The sequence below is a fragment of the Aegilops tauschii genome, chromosome 5 (assembly GCF_002575655.3).
Source record: "Aegilops tauschii subsp. strangulata cultivar AL8/78 chromosome 5, Aet v6.0, whole genome shotgun sequence".
Lineage (NCBI taxonomy): Eukaryota > Viridiplantae > Streptophyta > Magnoliopsida > Poales > Poaceae > Aegilops > Aegilops tauschii.
Window position 1 is genome coordinate 513,182,356 of NC_053039.3, and position 24,608 is coordinate 513,206,963.

General features: G+C 47.5%; 1 long non-coding RNA gene across 9 annotated transcripts; it reads right to left on the minus strand.

Moving 5' to 3' along the window:
• Positions 1–17,083: 17,083 nt before the first annotated feature.
• LOC109765462 (uncharacterized) lies at positions 17,084–21,985 on the minus strand. 9 transcript variants are annotated; one of them, XR_002233412.4, is made up of 9 exons: positions 21,556–21,985; positions 21,283–21,447; positions 20,830–20,885; positions 20,271–20,511; positions 19,125–19,560; positions 18,595–18,816; positions 18,318–18,461; positions 17,502–17,556; positions 17,084–17,379 (listed from the first exon to the last, which is right to left on the minus strand). It is a non-coding gene; the product is annotated as an uncharacterized lncRNA (long non-coding RNA). The 9 variants fall into 9 exon arrangements; XR_002233411.4 differs by having other exon boundaries at positions 17,485–17,556; positions 20,830–20,882; positions 21,556–21,981; XR_005758180.3 differs by having other exon boundaries at positions 17,485–17,556; positions 19,346–19,560; positions 21,556–21,981.
• Between the last annotated feature and the right edge of the window lie 2,623 nt (positions 21,986–24,608).

Consider the following 24,608-nt stretch of genomic DNA (forward strand, 5'->3'; position numbering starts at 1 on the left):
GGCAGGGCCATGCGGAGGCTAACGCCGGCGGCGAGGCATGCTCGCGGTGCGAGCAACGGCGACGCGAGACGCGGACGGCAGAGGGGCGAGCCGGGCGCGGCCAGGGCGCGCCGGACGACGACGGGGAGAAGGGGGGGACGGGCGGCGCTCACAGCGGAGCGTAGGGGAGCGGCAGTGGGCTCTGGTGGGGCCGGGGAGGCAGTTGGCGACGTCGTGGCGAGGTCGCGTCGGCGTAGGGGCAGGCGACCCGAGGCGGCACCGGGCGGCGGCGTCGAGGCAGCGTTGACGAGCAGCGGCGGCGGGGTCGTCCGTCGATGGGGAGGCCTTCGGGCGACGGCGGATGAGGCGTCGAGCGCGACGAGTACGGCGGGGACGAGGTGGCTCCGGGCGGGGTCCCGCGACAGCGTGGTCGTGGACGGGCGGCGGGGCGTCTCTGGGCGAGGTGGCGGGCGGTGCCGGAGACGACGAGCGGCGTCGGCGCACCAGGGTCGGGGGGGGCAGCGAGGTCCGACCCCTAGGCGCGGGCGTCCAGATCGAGCGGGGCGGGGCGGGGCGAGAGAGAGTGGGGGGATCGATCCCGATCCAGGGAAATGGGGGAGGGAGTGGAGCGCGTGGGGGTTAGGGTTACGGCAAGTGGGGTAGGTGTAGTGGGGGGGAATAGGTGGGCTGGCCGGTTGGGCCAGGTGGGTCGGCCAGCTGGGCCGTCTGGTCCAGTTGGCCAGGGGGCTTTCTCTCTTTCTTTCTCTTTCCTTTTTATTTATTTTATTTTATTTTCTGTTTTCTTTTAACTTCCAATTTATTTTAACTCTACTAAGATAAATAATTAGTGCCTAAATTAGTGTTGTAAATTAATCCTTTGCCATAAAAAGCTTGAGTTCCAAATAAAATAGTTTAGGATTTTATTAAATTCAAAAGTCATTTATTTAATTATTTTAGCCTCAATGTTAATTACTTTTGAGCTTTTAAACATGTTTTAAAAATGTGGTTTCTCCACCATAATTATCTATGCAATATTTGGTTCATTCCGAACATTTTAATTTTAATATTTGAAAACTTTTATTGTTTGCTTGATTTTGGATTAGAATTAGAATCGGTTTCGAACTAATGTGAGATTAACAACAGTAACCGAAGTGACGTGTCATCATTAGCAGAGGGTTGCTGTAGCTTAATTATCCGGGCGTCACATATTTGGACATCGTAAGTGTTTCGGGACGTACCGGGAAGGAATCGGGTCACCTGAAGGTGTTCCGGACACCCCTCCCGGCAAGTTATCGGCCTTATGGGCCAAAGGAAGGGACAGACCAGCCAACAAGGGAGCCCCCTCTTTGGCCAGCCCTAGGGAAGGAAAAGGGGGAGGGCTAGCCCCTCCTGCCTTTCCCTCTCATGGGAGAGAGGAAAGGGGGGGGGGGCGCCACCCTCCCTTGCCTTTCCCCGCACTCCAAATAAGGAAAAAGGAGGCGCGGCTTGGGAGGGACCCCAAGTAGGATTCCTCCTACTTGGGCGCCTCCTTTGGCTGCTCCTCCCTCCCTCCCACCTATATATATGTGGAAGGGGGGCGCCTAGCACACAACAGACAATTGCCTAGCTGTGTGCGGCGCCCCCTTCACCGTTTACACCCCGGTCATAATTTCGTAGTGCTTAGGCGAAGTCCTGCAGAGATCACTTCACCATCACCATCACCATGTCGTCGTGCTGCCGGAACTCATCTACTACCTCGCCGTCTTGCTTGATCAAGAAGGCGGAGGATGTCACCGAGCTGAACGTGTGCAGAACGCGGAGGTGCCATACGTTAGGTACTTGATCGCTTGGAGCGCGAAGAAGTTCGACTACATCAACCGCATTGTTAAACGCTTCCGCTTACTGTCTACGAGGGTACGTAGACACACTCCTGCTCTCGTTGCTATGCACCTCCTTGATAGATCTTGCGTGTGCGTAGAAAAAAGTTTGTTTTCCATGCAACGTTTCCCAACAGTTGTACACCTTCACGATCCGACCCGATTGATGCGGCTTGAAGCTACGTCGGTATTTCCCCAAAGAGGAAGGGATGATGCAGCACATCGGCGGTAGGTATTTCCCTCAGTTATGAGACCAAGGTTATCGAACCAGTAGGAGAACCAAGCAACACAACGTAAAAAACACCTGCACACAAATAACAAATACTCGCAACCCGACGTGTAAAAGGGGTTGTCAATCCCTTTCGGGTAGCGGCGCCAGAGATAGGCAAACAGACGTGAAATAATTATAGTAGATTGATAGATCGAATGCCAAATAAAATAGGGATTTTTACATCTGTGCCCCTGGTTCCTTAGCTCTACTCATTCATCCCCGCGCTCTTAACTTTTGCTCAATTTTCCCCACTCCCTTGCCAGAAACCCTCATAACTGGGCACAACGGACGTTGCAATCGGGTCAAAGGCTTGACAATTAACTCTGACTAGTGGGGCCACGCTAGACTGTGCCGCGTTGGGTGGTGTCGCTGTTCGACCATTGGGCCGTGGTTTCGTTGGGCCGTCCCTTGCATTAAACGTCTGCGCGCGCCGCCAGGACAGAAGCCTGCTATGCATGCACCCAACAAACCCTGCCTGCATGCATCGATCGAGCCTGCATGCGCCGATGCCAATATGTAGCTTAAATAGCCGTAGTGCTACGTGTTATTTGGCCGTGGCAATAATGGGGTCAAATGTGAAGTTAGTAGCCCATTTCCAAACCCACCGCAGCATCGGGAGTGTACACGCGTGGGAAACGGTGGTTTGAAAAGAAGAAGAAAAAGAAGCTAATTGCACGCGTGGGAATCCGTGGTCATACCCTATATTATATTGTTGGGAATCGTAGCATAATTTTAAAATTTTCCTACGCTCACCAAGATCCATCTATGGAGTATACTAGCAACGAGGGGAAAGGAGTGCATCTACATACCCTTGTAGATCGCGAGCGGAAGCGTTCCAATGAACGTGGATGACGGAGTCGCACTCGCCGTGATTCAAATCACCGATGACCGAGTGCCGAACGGACGGCACCTCCGCGTTCAACACACGTACGGTGCAGCGACGTCTCCTCCTTCTTGATCCAGCAAGGGGAAGGAGAGGTTGATGGAGATCCAGCAGCACGACGGCGTGGTGGTGGATGTAGCGGGATCTCGGCAGGGCTTCGCCGAGCGTCTGCGAGAGGGAGAGGTGTAGCAGGGGAGGAGGGAGGCGCCCAAGGCTGTTATATTGCTGCCCTCCCTCCCTCCCCCCTTTATATAGGCCCCCTGGGAGGGGCGGGCGCCGGCCAGAACCCATCTGGATGGGGGGGGGGGCGGCGGCCAGGGGGGTAACTTACCCCCCAAGTCAAGTGGGGCGCCCCCCCACCCTAGCGTTTCCAAACCTAGGCGCAGGGGGAAGGCCCATGGGGGGCGCCCCAGCCCACTAGGGGCTGGTTCCCTTCCCACTTCAGCCCACGGGGCCCTCCGGGACAGGTGGCCCCACCCGGTGGACCCCCGGGACCCTTCCGGTGGTCCCGGTACAATACCGATAACCCCCGAAACTTTCCCGGTGGCCGAAACTGGACTTCCTATATATAATTCTTCACCTCCGGACCATTCCGGAACTCCTCGTGACGTCCAGGATCTCATCCGGGACTCCGAACAACTTTCGGGTTCCCGCATACTCATATCTCTACAACCCTAGCGTCACCGAACCTTAAGTGTGTAGACCCTACGGGTTCGGGAGACATGCAGACATGACCGAGACGCCTCTCCGGTCAATAACCAACAGCGGGATCTAGATACCCATGTTGGTCCCACATGCTCCACGATGATCTCATCGGATGAACCACGGTGTCGAGGATTCAATCAATCCGTATCCAATTCCCTTTGTCAATCGGTATGTTACTTGCCCGAGATTCGATCGTCGATATCCCAATACCTTGTTCAATCTCGTTACTGGCAAGTCTCTTTACTCGTACCGCAATGCATGATCCCGTGACTAACGCCTTAGTCACATTGAGCTCATTATGATGATGCATTACCGAGTGGGCCCAGAGATACCTCTACGTCACACGGAGTGACAAATCCCAGTCTCGATCCGTGCCAACCCAACAGACACTTTCGGAGATACCCGTAGTGCACCTTTATAGTCACCCAGTTACGTTGTGACGTTTGGCACACCCAAAGCACTCCTACGGTGTCCGGGAGTTGCACGATCTCATGGTCTAAGGAAAAGATACTTGGCATTGGAAAAGCTCTAGCAAACGAAACTACACGATCTTTTATGCTATGCTTAGGATTGGGTCTTGTCCATCACATCATTCTCCTAATGATGTGATCCCGTTCTCAATGACATCCAATGCCCATAGTCAGGAAACCATGACTATCAGTTGATCAACGAGCTAGTCAACTAGAGGCTTACTAGGGACACGTTGTGGTCTATGTATTCACACATGTATTACGATTTTCGGATAACACAATTATAGCATGAACAATAGACAATTATCATGAACAAAGAAATATAATAATAACCATTTATTATTGCCTCTAGGGCATATTTCCAACAGTCTCCCACTTGCACTAGAGTCAATAATCTAGTTACATTGTGATGAATCGAACACCCATTGCGTCCTGGTGTTGATCATGTTTTGCTCTAGGGAGAGGTTTAGTCAACGGATCTGCTACATTTAGGTCCGTATGTACTTTACAAATATCTATGTCTCCATTTTGAACACTTTCACGAATGGAGTTGAAGCGACGCTTGATATGCCTGGTCTTCCTGTGAAATCTGGGCTCCTTCGCAAGGGCAATAGCTCCAGTGTTGTCACAGAAGAGAGTCATTGGGCTCGACGCATTGGGAATCACCCCTAGGTCGATAATGAACTCCTTCATCCAGACTGCTTCCTGTGCTGCCTCCGAGGCCGCCATGTACTCCGCTTCACATGTAGATCCCGCCACGACGCTTTGCTTGCAACTGCACCAGCTTACTGCTCCTCCATTCAAAATATACACGTATCCGGTTTGTGACTTCGAGTCATCCAGATCTGTGTCGAAGCTAGCGTCGATGTAACCGTTTACGACGAGCTCTTCGTCACCTCCATAAATGAGAAACATATCCTTAGTCCTCTTCAGGTACTTCAGGATATTCTTGACCGCTGTCCAGTGTTCCATGCCGGGATTACTTTGGTACCTTCCTACCAAACTTACGGCAAGGTTTACATCAGGTCTGGTACACAGCATGGCATACATAATAGACCCTATGGCCGAGGCATAGGGGATGACACTCATCTTTTCTATATCTTCTGCCGTGGTCGGGCATTGAGCCGTGCTCAACTGCACACCTTGCAATACAGGCAAGAACCCCTTCTTGGACTGATCCATATTGAACTTCTTCAATATCTTGTCAAGGTATGTACTTTGTGAAAGACCGATGAGGCGTCTTGATCTATCTCTATAGATCTTGATGCCTAATATATAAGCAGCTTCTCCAAGGTCCTTCATTGAAAAACACTTATTCAAATAGGCCTTAATACTTTCCAAGAATTCTATATCATTTCCCATCAATAGTATGTCATCCACATATAATATGAGAAATGCTACAGAGCTCCCACTCACTTTCTTGTAAACACAGGCTTCTCCATAAGTCTGTGTAAACCCAAACGCTTTGATCATCTCATCAAAGCGAATGTTCCAACTCCGAGATGCTTGCACCAGCCCATAGATTGAGCGCTGGAGCTTGCATACTTTGTTAGCATTCTTAGGATCGACAAAACCTTCTGGCTGCATCATATACAACTCTTCCTTAAGGAAGCCATTAAGGAATGCCGTTTTGACGTCCATCTGCCATATCTCATAATCATAGTATGCGGCAATTGCTAACATGATTCGGACGGACTTCAGCTTCGCTACGGGTGAGAAAGTCTCATCGTAGTCAACCCCTTGAACTTGTCGATAACCCTTAGCGACAAGTCGAGCCTTATAGATTGTCACATTACCATCCGCGTCTGTCTTCTTCTTAAAGATCCATTTGTTTTCTATGGCTCGCCGATCATCCGGCAAGTCAGTCAAAGTCCATACTTCGTTTTCATACATGGATCCTATCTCGGATTTCATGGCTTCTAGCCATTTGTCGGAATCCGGGCCTGCCATCGCTTCTTCATAGTTCGAAGGTTCACCGTTGTCTAACAACATGATTTCCAGGACAGGGTTGCCATACCACTCTGGTGCGGAGCGTGTCCTTGTGGACCTACGAAGTTCAGTAGTAACTTGATCCGAAGCTTCATGATCATCATCATTAACTTCCTCCCCAGTCGGTGCAGGCACCACAGGAACATTTTCCCGCGCTGCGCTACTTTCCGGCATGGAAGGGGTGACTATCACCTCATCAAGTTCCACTTTTCTCCCACTCAATTCTTTCGAGAGAAACTCCTTCTCCAGAAAGGACCCGTTCTTCGCAACGAAGATCTTGCCTTCGGATCTGAGGTAGAAGGTATACCCAATGGTTTCCTTAGGGTATCCTATGAAGACGCATTTCTCCGACTTGGGTTCGAGCTTTTCAGGTTGAAGTTTCTTGACATAAGCATCGCATCCCCAAACTTTTAGAAACGACAGCTTAGGTTTCTTCCCAAACCATAATTCATACGATGTCGTCTCAACGGATTTCGACGGAGCCCTATTTAAAGTGAATGCGGCAGTCTCTAAAGCATAGCCCCAAAATGAGAGCGGTAAATCGGTAAGAGACATCGTAGATCGCACCATATCCAATAGAGTGCGATTACGACGTTCGGACACACCGTTTCTCTGAGGTGTTCCAGGCGGCGTGAGTTGTGAAACTATTCCACATTTCCTTAAGTGTGTACCAAACTCGTGACTTAAAAATTCTCCACCACGATCTGATCGTAAGAATTTTATTTTCCTGTCACGTTGATTCTCAACCTCACTCTGAAATTCCTTGAACTTTTCAAAGGTTTCAGACTTGTGTTTCATTAGGTAGACATACCCATATATCTACTTAAGTCATCAGTGAGAGTGAGAACATAACGATATCCTCCGCGACACTCAACACTCATTGGACCGCACACATCGGTATGTATGATTTCCAATAAGTTGGTTGCTCGCTCCATTGTTCCGGAGAATGGAGTCTTGGTCATCTTACCCATGAGGCATGGTTCGCACATGTCAAATGATCCGTAATCAAGAGACTCCAAAAGTCCATCTGCATGGAGTTTCTTCATGCGCTTGACACCAATGTGACCAAGGCGGCAGTGCCACAAGTATGTGGGACTATCGTTATCAACTTTACATCTTTTGATATTCACACTATGAATATGTGTAACATCACGTTCGAGATTCATCAAGAATAAACCATTAACCAGCGGGGCATGACCATAAAACATATCTCTCATATAAATAGAACAACCATTATTCTCGGATTTAAATGAGTAGCCATCTCGAATTAAACGAGATCCAGATACAATGTTCATGCTCAAAGCTGGCACTAAATAACAATTATTGAGGTTTAAAACTAATCCCGTAGGTAGATGCAGAGGTAGCGTGCCGACGGCGATCACATCGACCTTGGAACCATTCCCGACGCGCATCGTCACCTCGTCCTTCGCCAGTCTCCGTTTATTCCATAGTTCCTGTTTTGAGTTACAAATATGAGCAACCGCACCGGTATCAAATACCCAGGAGCTACTACGAGTACTGGTAAGGTACACATCAATTACATGTATATCACATATACCTTTGGCGTTGCCGGCCTTCTTGTTCGCTAAGTATTTGGGGCAGTTCCGCTTCCAGTGACCACTTCCCTTGCAATAAAAGCACTCAGTTTCAGGCTTGGGTCCATTCTTTGACTTCTTCCCAGTAACTGGCTTACCGGGCGCGGCAACTCCCTTGCCGTCCTTCTTGAAGTTCTTCTTACCCTTGCCCTTCTTGAACTTAGTGGTTTTATTCACCATCAACACTTGATGTTCTTTTCTGATCTCCACCTCTACTGATTTCAGCATTGAATATACCTCGGGAATGGTCTTTTCCATCCCCTGCATATTGAAGTTCATCACAAAGCTCTTGTAGCTTGGTGGAAGCGACTGAAGGATTCTGTCAATGACCGCATCATCCGGGAGATTAAGTCCCAGCTGAGACAAGCGGTTGTGCAACCCAGACATTCTGAGTATGTGCTCACTAACAGAACTATTCTCCTCCATTTTACAGCTGAAGAACTTGTCGGAGACTTCATATCTCTCGACCCGGGCATGAGCTTGGAAAACCATTTTCAGCTCCTCGAACATCTCATCTGCTCCATGTTTCTCAAAACGCTTTTGGAGACCCGGTTCTAAGCTATAAAGCATGCCACACTGAACGAGGGAGTAATCATCAGCACGCTGCTGCCAAGCGTTCACAACGTCTTGGTTCTCTGGGATTGGTGCTTCACCTAGCGGTGCTTCTAGGACATAATCTTTCTTGGCTGCTATGAGGATGATCCTCAGGTTCCGGACCCAGTCCGTATAGTTGCTGCCATCATCTTTCAGCTTGGTTTTCTCTAGGAACGCGTCGAAATTGAGGGCAACGTGGGCCATTTGATCTACAAGACATAGTGTAAAGATTTTAGAGTAAGTTCATGATAATTAAGTTCATCTAATCAAATTATACAATGAACTCCCACTCAGATAGACATCCCTCTAGTCATCTAAGTGAAACATGATCCGAGTCAACTAGGCCGTGTCCGATCATCACGTGAGACGGACTAGTCAAGATCGGTGAACATCTTCATGTTGATCGTATCTTCTATACGACTCATGCTCGACCTTTCGGTCTTCCGTGTTCCGAGGCCATGTCTGTACATGCTAGGCTCGTCAAGTCAACCTAAGTGTATTGCGTGTGTTCCGAGGCCATGTCTGTACATGCTAGGCTCGTCAACACCCGTTGTATGCGAACGTTAGAATCTATCACACCCGATCATCACGTGGTGCTTCGAAACAACGAACCTTCGCAACGGTGCACAGTTAGGGGGAACACTTTCTTGAAATTATCATAAGGGATCATCTTACTTACTACCGTCGTTCTAAGCAAATAAGATGCAAAAACATGATAAACATCACATGCAATCAAATAGTGACATGATATGGCCAATACCATTTTGCTCCTTTGATCTCCATCTTCGGGGCACCATGATCATCTTCGTCACCGGCATGACACCATGATCTCCATCATCATGATCTCCATCATCATGATCTCCATCATTGTGTCTTCATGAAGTTGTCACGCCAACGATTACTTCTACTTCTATGGCTAACACGTTTAGCAATAAAGTAAAGTAATTTACATGGCGTTATTCAATGACACGCAGGTCATACAAAATAATAAAGACAACTCCTATGGCTCCTGCCGGTTGTCATACTCATCGACATGCAAGTCATGATTCCTATTAGAAGAATATGATCAATCTCATACATCACATATATCATTCATCACATCTTCTGGCCATATCACATCACATAGCACATGCTGCAAAAACAAGTTAGACGTCCTCTAATTGTTGTTGCAAGTTTTTACGTGGGTCGTAGGTTTCTAGCAAGAACGTTTCTTACCTACATATGACCACAACGTGATTTGCCAATTTCTATTTACCCTTCATAAGGACCCTTTTCATCGAATCCGTTCCGACTAAAGTAGGAGAGACAGACACCCGCTAGCCACCTTATGCAACTAGTGCATGTCAGTCGGTGGAACCTGTCTCACGTAAGCGTACGTGTAAGGTCGGTCCGGGCCGCTTCATCCCACAATACCGCCGAAACAAGATAAGACTAGTAGCGGCAAGAAGAATTGGCAACATCAACGCCCACAACTACTTTGTGTTCTACTCGTGCATAGTAACTACGCATAGGCCTGGCTCACGATGCCACTGTTGGGAATCGTAGCATAATTTTAAAATTTTCCTACGCTCACCAAGATCCATCTATGGAGTATACTAGCAACGAGGGGAAAGGAGTGCATCTACATACCCTTGTAGATCGCGAGCGGAAGCGTTCCAATGAACATGGATGACGGAGTCGTACTCGCCGTGATTCAAATCACCGATGACCAAGTGCCGAACGGACGGCACCTCCGCGTTCAACACACGTACGGTGCAGCGACGTCTCCTCCTTCTTGATCCAGCAAGGGGAAGGAGAGGTTGATGGAGATCCAGCAGCACGACGGCGTGGTGGTGGATGTAGCGGGATCTCGGCAGGGCTTCGCCGAGCGTCTGCGAGAGGGAGAGGTGTAGCAGGGGAGGAGGGAGGCGCCCAAGGCTGTTATATTGCTGCCCTCCCTCCCTCCCCCCTTTATATAGGCCCCCTGGGAGGGGGGGGGGGCGCCGGCCAGAACTCATCTGGATGGGGGGGCGGCGGCCAGGGGGTAACTTACCCCCCAAGTCAAGTGGGGCGCCCCCCCACCCTTGGGTTTCCAACCCTAGGCGCAGGGGGAAGGCCCATGGGGGGTGCCCCAGCCCACTAGGGGCTGGTTCCCTTCCCACTTCAGCCCACGGGGCCCTTCGGGACAGGTGGCCCCACCCGGTGGACCCCCGGGACCCTTCCGGTGGTCCCGGTACAATACCGATAACCCCCGAAACTTTCCCGGTGGCCGAAACTGGACTTCCTATATATAATTCTTCACCTCCGGACCATTCCGGAACTCCTCGTGACGTCCGGGATCTCATCCGGGACTCCGAACAACTTTCGGGTTCCCGCATACTCATATCTCTACAACCCTAGCGTCACCGAACCTTAAGTTTGTAGACCCTACGGGTTCGGGAGACATGCAGACATGACCGAGACGCCTCTCCGGTCAATAACCAACAGCGGGATCTGGATACCCATGTTGATCCCACATGCTCCACGATGATCTCATCGGATGAACCACGGTGTCGAGGATTCAATCAATCCGTATCCAATTCCCTTTGTCAATCGGTATGTTACTTGCCCGAGATTCGATCGTCGATATCCCAATACCTTGTTCAATCTCGTTACCGGCAAGTCTCTTTACTCGTACCGCAATGCATGATCCCGTGACTAATGCCTTAGTCACATTGAGCTCATGATGATGATGCATTACCGAGTGGGCCCAGAGATACCTCTACGTCACACGGAGTGACAAATCCCAGTCTCGATCCGTGCCAACCCAACAGACACTTTCGGAGATACCCGTAGTGCACCTTTATAGTCACCCAGTTACGTTGTGACGTTTGGCACACCCAAAGCACTCCTACGGTGTCCGGGAGTTGCACGATCTCATGGTCTAAGGAAAAGATACTTGACATTGGAAAAGCTCTAGCAAACGAAACTACACGATCTTTTATGCTATGCTTAGGATTGGGTCTTGTCCATCACATCATTCTCCTAATGATGTGATCCCGTTCTCAATGACATCCAATGCCCATAGTCAGGAAACCATGACTATCAGTTGATCAACGAGCTAGTCAACTAGAGGCTTACTAGGGACACGTTGTGGTCTATGTATTCACACATGTATTACGATTTCCGGATAACACAATTATAGCATGAACAATAGACAATTATCATGAACAAAGAAATATAATAATAACCATTTATTATTGCCTCTAGGGCATATTTCCAACATATATGAACAAAAAAAAGACAATTTTTGAAGAGCTTGTGGCCATTTTGAATGATAAAAATAAATTGGCACTTAAAAATTTGGTTATTTTGCATGATAAAAAGAGATAGAGGGCTTGTGGCCATTATACAAATGCAAAATGACCCTTTTTTTGATAGTTTGTGGCCATTTTACATGATTAAAATAAATTTAGCACTTATAAATTTGGTCATTTTACATTTGTGTAGAACAAAAAAAAGATGCAAAAAACAGAGCAAACAATGCAAAAATACAGAGCCAGCACGTTCACAAAAAAAGAGCAAATGATGCAAAAAAAGACGCAATTCGACGGCCCAGAGCTTGGTTTCCTTTTGGGCCCAATAACAACGTTTTTTTTTCACGGAGTCAGTGGTGGGCGAGCAGCCGAGCACAAGCAATAGGATCGCCTCTCGCGGATCGCCCCACGATCCAACGATGCGGAGCCGTCCTTGTGATCCAACGGCGCGGAGCCTGCACACAGCCAGCCCACCTAGTTCCTTCTAGAAGGCCAGATCAGAGGGCCATGGCTTGACGCGAGGGTATGATCGGACGGCTGACGTTGGGAGCTAGGGTTAGGCGAAACCCCGCGGGGTTTAGAGGGGTTTTGAGCTGGTCAACGGGGTTTCGAAGGCTTTGACTGAGCATAACTAATTTTAAAAAAATTGAAAAAATATGGAACCTTCGCCGTTCGTCGTTTTATAAGACAAACTAACGAGGAAAAATACTAAACTTGGTCTATGGTCATTTTCATGAAAAACCATAGCTGGCACGATCGAGGTCAAATGAGCACCATTAATTTTAAAAAAACCAAAAATATATATAACCTGCGCACAATGTTGTCTTATGTGACATGTTACCAACCAAAAATCATAAACTTGCTCTATGGTTATTTTAATGAGAAAAGCTTCACACATATGAGCTATCATGTACATGATTTCATAGAGTTCAAGGAGAGGAGGTGGTGTTACCTTCAGTTTTTGAAAAATTAAGAAAAAATCAAAAAATCAGAAATTAGCGAGACTTCGAATCTACACTATGGAAATTGAATATGTGTTAATAAAAAATATTTGGCTCATTTAGAGTAGGTTCAAATAAAACTTGATTACAAATGGGCTGTTTACCCTAGCCTGGGAGCTCATTTGGAGCACATTTTCTCAAATTCAAATTTATTTGACCTCCTTTAAATCACTTCAAATTTGCGCCCCAAATGCGTCGGCGCGGACGTCGAACGGACGCCACCCACGCCTTCACGCTGTCCGCCGCGTCCCCACCTGGCGGCTGCCCACTCCCGGTCAGCTTAATTTATGACCACGGGCCCACGCGTCAGCGACGGCGGTCGCCCTTTTTTAAGCCGACCGTGCGGCGGGGCCATCCTCATCCAACTCGTCGTCCTCATCTAGGCACGCTCGCTCCCCCGTCGCCGGCAAACCCTAGCAAAAACCCTAGACAACCCTAGCCAAATGGGGCTCTTCTCCGGCGCCGGCAGCAGCAAGTCCAAGGGCAAGGCCCCCGCCGTCCCTTTCCCCTCTGAGTTCGTATCGCCTCCGCCGGCGCTGGCTAGCCGGCAGAGGGTGCGAGTGAGTGTGCCAAGGCACCAGGCAGAGTGGTACTGGCAGCACCGCGTCCCTCTGCCGTACCCCGACGTCACCCTGCCGCACGACTGACATCTGGATCCAGAGAGGATCCCAGTGTCGGCAGTGCCGCGGTCGACTAGGGCGCACGTGGAGGAGGTGCGGCGCCGGCGGGCAATGCTGAGGCCAAAGCAGCGCCGCGACGCCACCTACACCACCGACTCGCCTAACTGGGCGAGGTGGTTCGCCTTCGAGCATGAGGAGGCGAGGCGACGCGGCGTGCGGGAGGTCGACCGCAGCGTGCCGCCGCCCCTGCTCGTCGTCCGGGAGGGAGACCAGGCGATGGAGGCCACCTACCAGGCAGCCCTTGAGGCAGTCTACCGCGAGAGCGAGGAGGACGAGCGGCGCAGGGTGGAGGCGGTGGAGGAAGAGGAGGCTCGCTACGAGGCGGCCATGGTGCAGGCCCTCGCCCTCTCCGCGGTCGGCGATTGCATCGTGCCGCCGGTGGCCCCGCCGTCCCCTCCCCGACGGCTCGTCAAGGCCGACCCGGAGCCGCAGCCGGAGCCCGAGCCGGAGCCGGAGCCCATCGCGTGCTTCTCCTGGACGGGAGTGGTGCGCGAGTGGGTGTCCGCGCCACCGGTTTGGATGGGGGCGACCCCGGAGCAGGAGGCGGTGTACCTCGAGATGTGGCGCGAGCGACGGCTCTCCGAGGAGCGCCCTCGTGGCGAGTACGAGGAGATGCTCGAGCGCGATCTCGAGGAGGAGGCGCGCGAGGTTGAGGAGGAGGCGCGCCAAGCCGCGGCTGCACAGGCGGCCGCACAGCCCCCCGTGTCGGCACTGCCCCCGCCGGAACAGCTGCCCGCGGCCCACATCGCCGCCGCCTGGAACACGGCGTTCCCCTGGGCCGGCCATGCGCCGACGCTCATCGACCTCACCCACCCCGAGGACGACGACGAGACGACGCCTAGGGCGTGCTGGGCAGCGCGCCGCCTCGTAGTTAGGTTGTTTTTAATTTCTTTTAATGCTAATGTGGACGCGTGGACTCTCGCCGGCTTTCCTAAGGCCGGCTTTAATGTTTAATTAAGTTGTTTTTATTTCAAATATGCATGCACAATTTTTTTTGTCGGCCCCGTTAAAATGGGTCGGGCCAGCGTTGGGCGCACGAGCCGACCCAAATGCGTTGGCCGCAGCGAGGGGATTTGGGGGAAATGGTAGGGGCGATGGAGGTGGTTGCCCTCTTTATAAGATGTGCTACCCCACGACCGCGGTCTTGCATGCACCCACGTATACGCGGCCCCACTCGTCAGCTAACAGTCAAAGCCTTTGACCCGACGACAACGTCCGTTGTGCCCAGTTATGAGGGTTTCTGGCAAGGGAGTGGGGAAAAGTGAGCAAAAGTTAAGAGCGCGGGGATGAATGAGTAGAGCTAAGGAACCAGGGGCACAGAAATAAAAATCCCAATAAAATAAATAAGAATAAATTGCAGTAAGGTATTTTTGTATTTTTGTTTAATAGATCTAAAAATAAAAGCAAATGAAAAGTAGATCGCAAAGGCAAATAATATGAGAAAGAGACCCGGGGGCTGTAGGTTTCACTAGTGGCTTCTCTCGAGAAAAATAGCAAACGGTGGGTTAACAAATTACTATTGGGTAATTGATAGAACTTCAAATAATCATGACGATATCCAGGCAATGATCATTAAATAGGCATCACGTCCAAGATTAGTAGACCGACTCCTGCCTGCATCTACTACTATTACTCCACACATCGACCGCTATCCAGTATGCATCTAGTGTACTAAGTTCATGGGGAAACGGAGTAATGCAATAAGAACAATGACATGATGTAGACAAGATCTATCTATGTGGAGACCCCATCGTTTTATCCTTAGTAGCATCGAAACATACGTGTCGGTTCCCCTTTTGTCAGTGGGATCAAGCACCGTAAGATTGAACCCACTACAAAGCACCTCTTCCCATTACAAGATAAATAGATCAAGTTGGCCAAACAAAACCCATATACCGGAGAAGAAATACGAGGCTATAAGCAATCATGCATATAAGAGATCAAAGAAACTCAAATAACTTCCATGGATATAAAAAGATATATCTGATCATAAACTCAAAGTTCATCCGATCCCAACAAACACACCGCAAAAAGAGTTACATCATATGGATCTCGAAGAGACCATTGTATTGAGAATCAAACGAGAGAGAGGAAGCCATCTAGCTACTAACTACGGACCCGAAGGTCTACAAAGAACTACTCACGCATCATCGGAGAGGCACCAATGGAAATGGTGAACCCCTCCGTGATGATGTCTAGATTGGATCTGGTGGTACTGGACTCTGCGGCGGCCGGAATTGATTTTCGTTGACTCCCCTACGGTTTCTGGAATATTGGGGTATTTATAGAGCAAAGAGGCAGTCCGTGGGGCACCCAAGGTGGGCACCAGAGGTGGGCACAACCCACCAGGGCGCGCCTGGTGAGGGAGTCCTGGACTAAGGGGTCCTCGGGCGTCCGGCCTGTTACTCATTGGGCCGGACTTATGGGCTTTGAAGACCGAAGACTACACCCTTGTCCGAATTGGACTCTACTTGGCGTGGAAGGCAAGCTAGGCGATCGATTATGAAGATTCCCTCCTTAATGTAACTGACTCCATGTAACCCTAGATCTCTCCGGTGTCTATATAAACCGGAGAGTATAGTCCGGATAGGACAGATTCATTACCATATACTCATAGGCTAGACTTCTAGGGTTTATCCAGTACGATCTCGTGGTAGATCAACTCTTGTAACACTCATATTCATCAAGATCAATCAAGCAGGAAGTAGGGTATTACCTCCATAGAGAGGGCCCGAACCTGGGTAAACATTGTGTCCCCCGTCTCCTGTTACCATCGATCCTAGACGCACAGTTCGGGACCCCCTACCCGAGATCCGCCGGTTTTGACACCGACACTGGTGCTTTCATTGAGAGTTCCACTGTGCCGTCGACGAAAGGATTCGATGGCCCCTTCGATCGTCATTGTTGACGCCGTCCGGGGAGAGACCTTCCTCCCCGGACAAATCTTGGTGTTCGGCGGCTTTGTACTGCGGGCCAACTCGCTTGGCCATCTGGAGCAGATCGATAGCTACGCCCCTGGCCACCAGGTCAGATTTGGGATCCTAAACTACGTCGCGGATATCCGTGGAGACTTGATCTTCAATGGATTCGAAACCGCGGCGGTTGCTTCCCCGTGCTCCGACGAATATGACTTACATCAGTTATCGGACTACGTCCAGGAGATGGATCCTGTTGCTGCAACGGCTCCAGAACCGGAGAAGGCCATGCCCTCCGAGGACACAAAGCCTACGGCGTTGGAGCCGCACACGGATTCGACATCCTGCGATGCTTGCGTCAATGGAACTCCGGACTCGTATCCGGCCATACGTTCCGGACTGGATGCGCTTGCGGACACCGAGCTGGATCGGTTATCGATTTTCAAATTTGGCGCCGCAGACATCTTCCAGCATTCGCCTTGGGGTGACGTACTAAACTCTTTGAAGAAATTGTCCTTGGAAGAAGACTCACGACCGAACTACGTTCGGTTCGAGCTAGAGGCGGATGACGAGGAATTTTGCTTCCCACCCGCTACCCACTTTATAGCCACCGTCGATGACTTAACCGACGTATTTGACTATGGCTCCGAAGACATCGACGGTATGGACGACTATCTATATTATACAAGGTCAAGGCTGATTCGAGTTAGGCTGTTACCTAGTAGTATGACAATTATCACCACTTGCAAACTCTACAAGCGAGTGATAGTGTTACTTGCAGGAGCCCAAGTGTGAGACCTTTTCAGGTAACTCCATGTATATGTGTGCAGTAATTTGCACAAGAACGTAACATCACTATATGCACTATGATTTCAGAGTGAAACATATGATTATTTGCTATTGGACCAACCAAATGTGGTTTCAACTCCACATGAGAAATACCATGTAGGAACTGAAACATACATCCAAGCATACAAAACCAAGAAGTCAAGCAAGAATTTGATAGGGCATCTAAGCCACGATAACATTCAGTCACGTTTGTATGCAGTGTTGGTAGAGCGAAATGTGTCAATGCCACGATAACATCCACATGTCCACCGTCATGCCTCCGCGGCTCCTCCTGTCAACCACGCGCCTCTACCAGCGGTTGTGCCAGCAAGAATACCCTGTGGGGACATTAGAAATCTGTGGGGTCAATCTTCTCAAGTTACAAGGACTAATGCGTAAAATTTAGAAAAACAAAGGGGTGCTATAAAAAAGCTATGGGTTACCTGACCCCACGGCTTACATGTAGGTTCTGCACTGGCCTCTGCCATGGCGTGTCCCCACCTTCCTCGTCGCGCCTTCTCAAGTATTCCCAAGAAGATAACAACAATAACGGACTGTTTCAGTATTATAAACTTAATATTAATATTATTCGACAGACGTTCAAACTTGCACACAAATCATGTAATGCAAAACTACTAATGCCAGCTTAATAAAATGGCTCCGCTGCATCATACATGGCAAATTAAAGATCATGCTTGGTCACTTGAGATGGCACAATGGAATAGGAAGATTTTACAAAATGAAAAGGCAATCTCTTCAATTCTTAAATTAGCAGCATTTCAATATTTGCAGCTGTTGAAAACTTGGTTGTTATTGTCCTACAGTCAATATACAACTTCATATTAAAGATTACTTACTTGGTGAGCGATTAGCTAGATTACCTACTGGTGAGCGGTTAGCTAAATTAGTGACGGCGGTTTTTAACACTCCCAAGTTCAATTTAGTGTGAACGATGATAGATTGGTGAAATTTTATCATCCTGATATAAAATGCAGGTTCGGACACTTTGTAGCATAGTTACCAAGGTGAGTTGTGTCACAGGACATTCTTTTTGAAGTGTCTAATTATATATGAACTTAATCATGGTTGAAGAACATTGCCATGCCTCCCAAAAGTTTAGAAGTTATTAGGAATGTAGTGCAATTACTAATTAGCCATGCCGTGTTCTAGCATATAAGGAAATTGTTTTTGTCCAGTATGTAGTACTGGAACAAGTAGTGTTTGGAAGCATATACATCAAATAAAAATAGTTGAAGGCCCAACGATAATTTCATACCTGTGGCAGAGGCATCGCTTCAACAAACAGTACTACTAATGAACATTGCAATATTTGTTCATAGTACATAATCCTTGTACGTCAGAAACCAGAAACTTTGTGTCAGTGTGTTTCATGAGAAGAGGAAGCCAATCCGTCCTATTCCTAGCACAACAGCAAATCAAAGGGAAGCATGCTTTACATGGCAGACGTTCCAGGTAAGAGAAGAAAATCTAATATGATACTTATCTAACTGTATGAATACATTAGAAAATATCATTTCCAATTCAGAATTTACCATCCAGAAATCACAACCCTCCATTACTACTGCCAGCATCATGCCATTAACTAGTTCTGCAAGTCCAGTTGATCATAATCCTTCGTGGCAACAAGGAGGGCCAAACGTTTATGTTCTGGCAGTAGATATCACTACCATGACCATTGCCTCAATGACTAACTTCCAGGTTCAGTATTGCAGGTCCTCATATATGCCATCAAGATGATCAGAAGACATATAACCCTGCAAACAAAAGCAATTTTGTATTGTTGCATAGTACCTTTCAGGGATAAAGAGAACTATAATCAATTAAGTCGTCCCTTAGACAATATAACTTTCGTCACACAAGGGTGACATACAGCAGAAAAAAAAATCAGTTGGCTCATTTCAACAAGCATTTATCATAATCAAACCAGCAACATAGGATCACCAAATTTGAGATTCTTTTTTCAACCGCATAAAACAAACATCAATAACTGAATTTCATTTAAGTATTGCACATTGCAGGATAAAAAGAAAAAGGAAACGGGTATTACACATTATAAACTCACCTTCTTTGTATCTGTTGGCGGGTTGCTTGACCAAATTTAGTAATATGCATGCCAACATGTCAAAAACGTTGAGCACCAATAAAGCAAAGAAAACCATAGGTAGAAGATAAATCAATATACTTCATTCATATGCACTAAATGCATTGTAAAAAGGTACAAGTACTGAAATGGAATCAAAAAAACAGAAATAAGATTTGCATAATGGAGTGAGATATGATTACGTTAGTGATGTTTAAGAAAGCGACCAGAGCTTGTAGAGTTAGTCGTTGAGTTTTGCTTCTCTACCACAGCAGCTCCGTCACGCGCGAGGTTCTTGCTCTGGTACTGCTGCCCATGCACTCTGCAACTTAGCCTTCGACAATCTCCATCGTCCTTGAAGTCCCGGTGCTCTTACTTCCTGATCCAACAAAACTGAAGGATCCCTGACCCGACAAATCTGAAGGATTAAAATAAAATAAAGAGTTCAGCTGTGAACAGCGGTAAGGGCTCCATCGCACACAACGCTGGGCGTTACTGATTTAGCAACCGATGACGGAAGGAGAATACTCTTCGGAGCTCTATACCCTGTGCTTGACATGTCATTTCTGAAATCTTAAGAGTTCAGTTGTGAACAGCGGTAAGGACACAACTTAGCCTTCGACTATACTAATGTGGTATCATTTGATCCCCCCCCCCTGGAACTACAGTATGCAACTGTAGATGCAAACTCCCATATACTAACCATTCCACTATGTAGAACTCTGAACTCAGAATGCAGAAACCAAGACATGTTGAACTGAAATTGCCGGAGGTGACAGTTGGCAAACCACAAGATTACGCACCATGTTCGAAAGCAAACACATGCATCTATGATCTATCTTCTGGTGGCAGCGTCAGTGCACGATCTAAGTAGCAGTAAATTTCATCAGATAAGCCCACAAAGAAAAAAAAATCACCAGATCATTCAGCAACAGGGTGACAAACACAGACAGAAGAAAGAAGAAATCCATAAGCAGAGAAGCATGAACCAATCTGTACAAAAATCAAAAGAAAAAAATGTGCACACACACGCACATATCAGCCAGTTCTAGCATGCATCGATCCATCAAAGCATCAGGCCATCAGCCACCCATTAGAGAAGTGAAAAATGAAAGGATTCAAACTTACGCATCAATCCATCTAAGCATCAGGCCAAAGGCAGCAAGAGCGAAGTGCTCTGATGAATCTGCTTGGCGCAGCTCCGATCCCCTCGTGCATCTCGGCGGCGACGCAACCCCGGCCCCCTTGCTCACCTCTACAGCGGCGCCAACCTGACCCCCTTTCTCTACCTTGTCCCTCCTCACGTCGCCCACGATCGACATCCATACGGGGCGCCATCCGAGCTAGCGGCATTGTCCAATCCACTTTCCTGCCCGTAGCAAAATCTCAGTGTGGCAACATCTCTTAACAGTTAAGAAATATTACAAAACAACACAATTGTACAAGCAGTAGCAGTAGCAAGCAACATGCAACCCTGACAAAAATATTGTACTGTACACTACAAAAAATCTATTCATAAGGAGGGTAACTAAAAAAATCATACTGTGCACTACAAAAATATCTATTGTCATGAAGAATTACGCCAGTTGCGTTAATTAGCAAATGAGGAAAATAATCCATTCATACATCAGAAGCAATGCAATAGAAATTGGAGCAGCACCACCAAACATTCATAGGAGGTGATTACCTTGTGAAGAACTGCTAGTGCTCCCAGTTTTTCAGTTAAAAGAGCATAAGGTCCTACTAAAAAAAAGAATTGGTTTAGAAGTTCATAGGCTGTTTGTTGCTCGGGCTACATAAAACAACTCCCCAGTGGAAGAAACAGCATTGTTTAATATTCAGTGAACTACTAAATGGAACAATTAAGATAATTTTGTAGCCTCAGCAAGTACCAACTATTTGGCTTATCTAATCTCATAGATTCCTTATTATTCTGATATACCAAGACAAAGTAGGTACTCTGCTCTCAGCTTTATGTTGGACTCAACAAAATACAGTGCAACTATCATGATTTTTGAAGTTGAGATTCATAAAATGAAGATTGGGGTAAAGCATGGCTCTACTTATCTGATGAAGAACAAAATTAAAATTAATTCCACGCTGGTTACTGAATCTGATGAGATATAATACCGCACCCAACCTGAAAGTCTGATCTCTCGCCCATAAATTGTATTCCAGAGTAGCCACATCAGAAACAAATAATATGACACAGAAATTATTGTGTTCCCTCGTCTTCTCCTTCTTCATCCATAGAATGGATCACAGGAACAGCTATTGACCATCTTATTTGAGCAGGTAGCTAAATCTATCAAATATAAGCATGGAAAAACTGGATCAAAAAATAAAGCACAAAAGAAATTAAGAGAAAAGGGAAGGATGAGAGAGAGAGAGAGAGAGAGAGAGGAATACGTACCCCCGAATGGAGATCCTCAGCAGTCAATCATTAGCAACGGCGAGCACTTTGCCGCTGACTGTATGGCCTTCTGTAATTGTGCTAGCAGCATGCCTCGAGTCATTAGCCTATCGAGGACAACAGCACCAAGGAGATAGCTTGACGCCGATGTGGGTTGGGGGTGGCTGGCGGTGGGGCTCGCCGAGCCTGGAGACGAAGGGCGCACGCGGCAGCGGCCATAGCCGAGCCCATCGCGGCTCGGGCCCGAGCTGTGCGTGGCAGTGGATCCGCGGCGGCGGCGGCGTCCTGAGGATCCTGATCCGCGACGGGCGCTCGTGATCCACGACGGGCGCGTCTGCCCGGATCGGCATCGGGGAGGAGCGGATCGGCGGCTCTGTGTCCTCGACGGATCGATAGGAGCTGTTTTTTGCGGGGTGTTTTTTGGCTGCGTGCGTGGGGTGAGGAGGGGACGAAAAAAACCAGCGAAAAAAACTGGACGAAAGTGGTGGGACGAAAATTAACCGCGGAGAATACCAACTGAGACATTAGGAATAGAGATACTGACAACAAATAAAAATAAAGTACATACATAGGCTGTTTCAAAAAAAAGTACTCCCTTCGTTTTAAATTACTCGTCGCTGAAATGGATGTATCTAGAACTAAAATACATCTAGATACATTCATACGTGCGACAAATAATTTGGAACGGAGGGAGTACATACATAGGCGGTGAGGTACAGAGGATGACACGAAGCGGCAAGGCAGCTGTGTTTCAGCAGTATACCAAAATCCGACACATTGGCAATAGGTGTAGATGTAAATCGCTTGTGTTTTTCGGAAGACTGAACTATGTAGAAGAAACATAGCTATTCCCAGATCACTGGTCTCACCGGCATTGACACCAGAAGAAGCAAGCTACTGGGCTACGAGCTATCAACTACCGTATGCGCTAATATCTAATACCAAGTCTTGTCTACATGTGTTGCTTCGACGATCAGAGAGAAGCTATGGTGTGTTCATAAGATGTGATCGCACGCAGCAATAGTCTTTTACCCAACCTGCATAGCTATTCTGGATAGGAAATGCTAGGAACGTAAATACTGTTATAAATAGCAATACGTTCCAGCCAGATTGGATCCAAGGCTATGGACATTCGAAAGGTGCATCTTCAGGGGCCTGCCTGAAGAGAACATAGGTGGTGAGTGGTGAAGTTACAGAGCAGGATGCAAGCTTGTGCAGGCACAAGGCAGCTGTGTTCCGGCAGCATCCTATAAACTGAACACGATTGGGTAAAATGTAAACCCTTTGTGTTTTCAAGCTACCAACTACTCCCTCTGTAAAGAAATATAAGAGCGTCTTTAGTGATCTAAACGCTCTTATATTCTTTACGAAGGGAGTATAAGCTAATATCAGATCTTCTCTACATAACACATACCTCGATCAGGCACAGGGGCATTCCTCATAGCTATTCTGGATAGGAAAGGATCAACGGAACCATCGGGCTCCTGCATGCTAGGAACATAATACTGTTGCATAAATAGCAGACATGTTCCAGACAGATTTGTGGGGACTGGTAAACTGATAACGCCAAGTTGATGTTTCAGCGGTGCACTTAGCTCCCAAACTGTATGTGTAATATCGAAAAGAAATTCTACGACAGAAAGCATCCTTGCCTCAAGATTTTGCATGCTTACATTTCTTGGCTGAATACTGCAACGACACAAATACAGGATGGAACTCACCAGATCATACACAGAATCACGGTCACCCATTGAACATGGTGAAACAAACATTTAGAGCTGCAATCAAACCACCCAACTTCTTAAACAGTAAGATGAAATTCTTCACTCAAACAACGGGCACCAGAAGGGTATAAGCTGGCAAATTTGAAGGGAGCATCCCTGAATATCCGAGATCACTGATTCAATTTGCCAAACCTGTGTAATGTAAATAAAACATACTGAATCAGGAAAGCAACATTTCGTGAGCATCATTAGCTATATGACTTTTATGTCATTCATCAACCTGTGTTACCTAAAGAGCTATATTTTCTGATAAGACAAAGAACCAACACCAAACAGAACTAGCTTAAATTACCATGAAGAACAAAAGGGCTCAAATTATTTGCATTGACTTCAAGGCTTAAGTGACATCCTGTGGCAAAAAGGACAAGTACTGGACCACAACAGAAAATTGAGTGGAACTAATGAAACAAATGGGACGAGGTAACACCAGAATAGCCAGAACACATAAGTCAAAGAAAACACGTGCAAGTACCTCCATAAGCGGCATATAATTTAGTACAGTTGTGTTGTTTATAAGGCTTATACGCTATTTCCCTTGGAGAATACCGCCTACTGGAAAATCATGACATGAGTTACTAAAAATGTCAAATACTGCTGATTAATCTTATCAGTGAAGTTTAGCTACCGTATTTGCTTGCATTGTTTACCAAGGACAACGATCAATGCCCCAGCAACCTTTGAATGTTGTTTTACACAAGACTGAGATATTTATTCAGCATATGAACTGACACACCCAACACAGTTAAGGTCAGTCTACAAGTGAACCTAACAAAAAATGCTTTAGCTAATGTAAGTGCATACTGGCATGGTTCAACCTGGGCAAGGGTTTGAACTCCGAGACAGAGAATAGGACACCCACCTCACCCAGCCACTGCAGGGCCAAATCCCTGCTCGTAGCAAGGCACTGAAACTTAGTTGAATGATTGGTTGACAAAATTAGTTACACGATAGCCATTTATATAGGCAACTGACTTGATCCATAAGCCGGAACATAGTACGAACTCTTTAGAAAACCATAACTCTATCTTCCTAACTTAATAGGAATTTTCCTAGCCTAAAAGGCCTGGGTGTATCCAACACAATTACCTACATTAACACTCTTTCTACCGCTAAGCATGTGTTAGCCTATGACTACACAAATCTGCAGTTGTGCACACATAAGGCTGCTATCGAAGATTTAGGCTGAGCCCAAACTGTTCACACTGCTTGTTTGCTACATCACTGCTGGGCACAGGGCAGACTACTTATATGCAGTTTCAACAGAGAAAA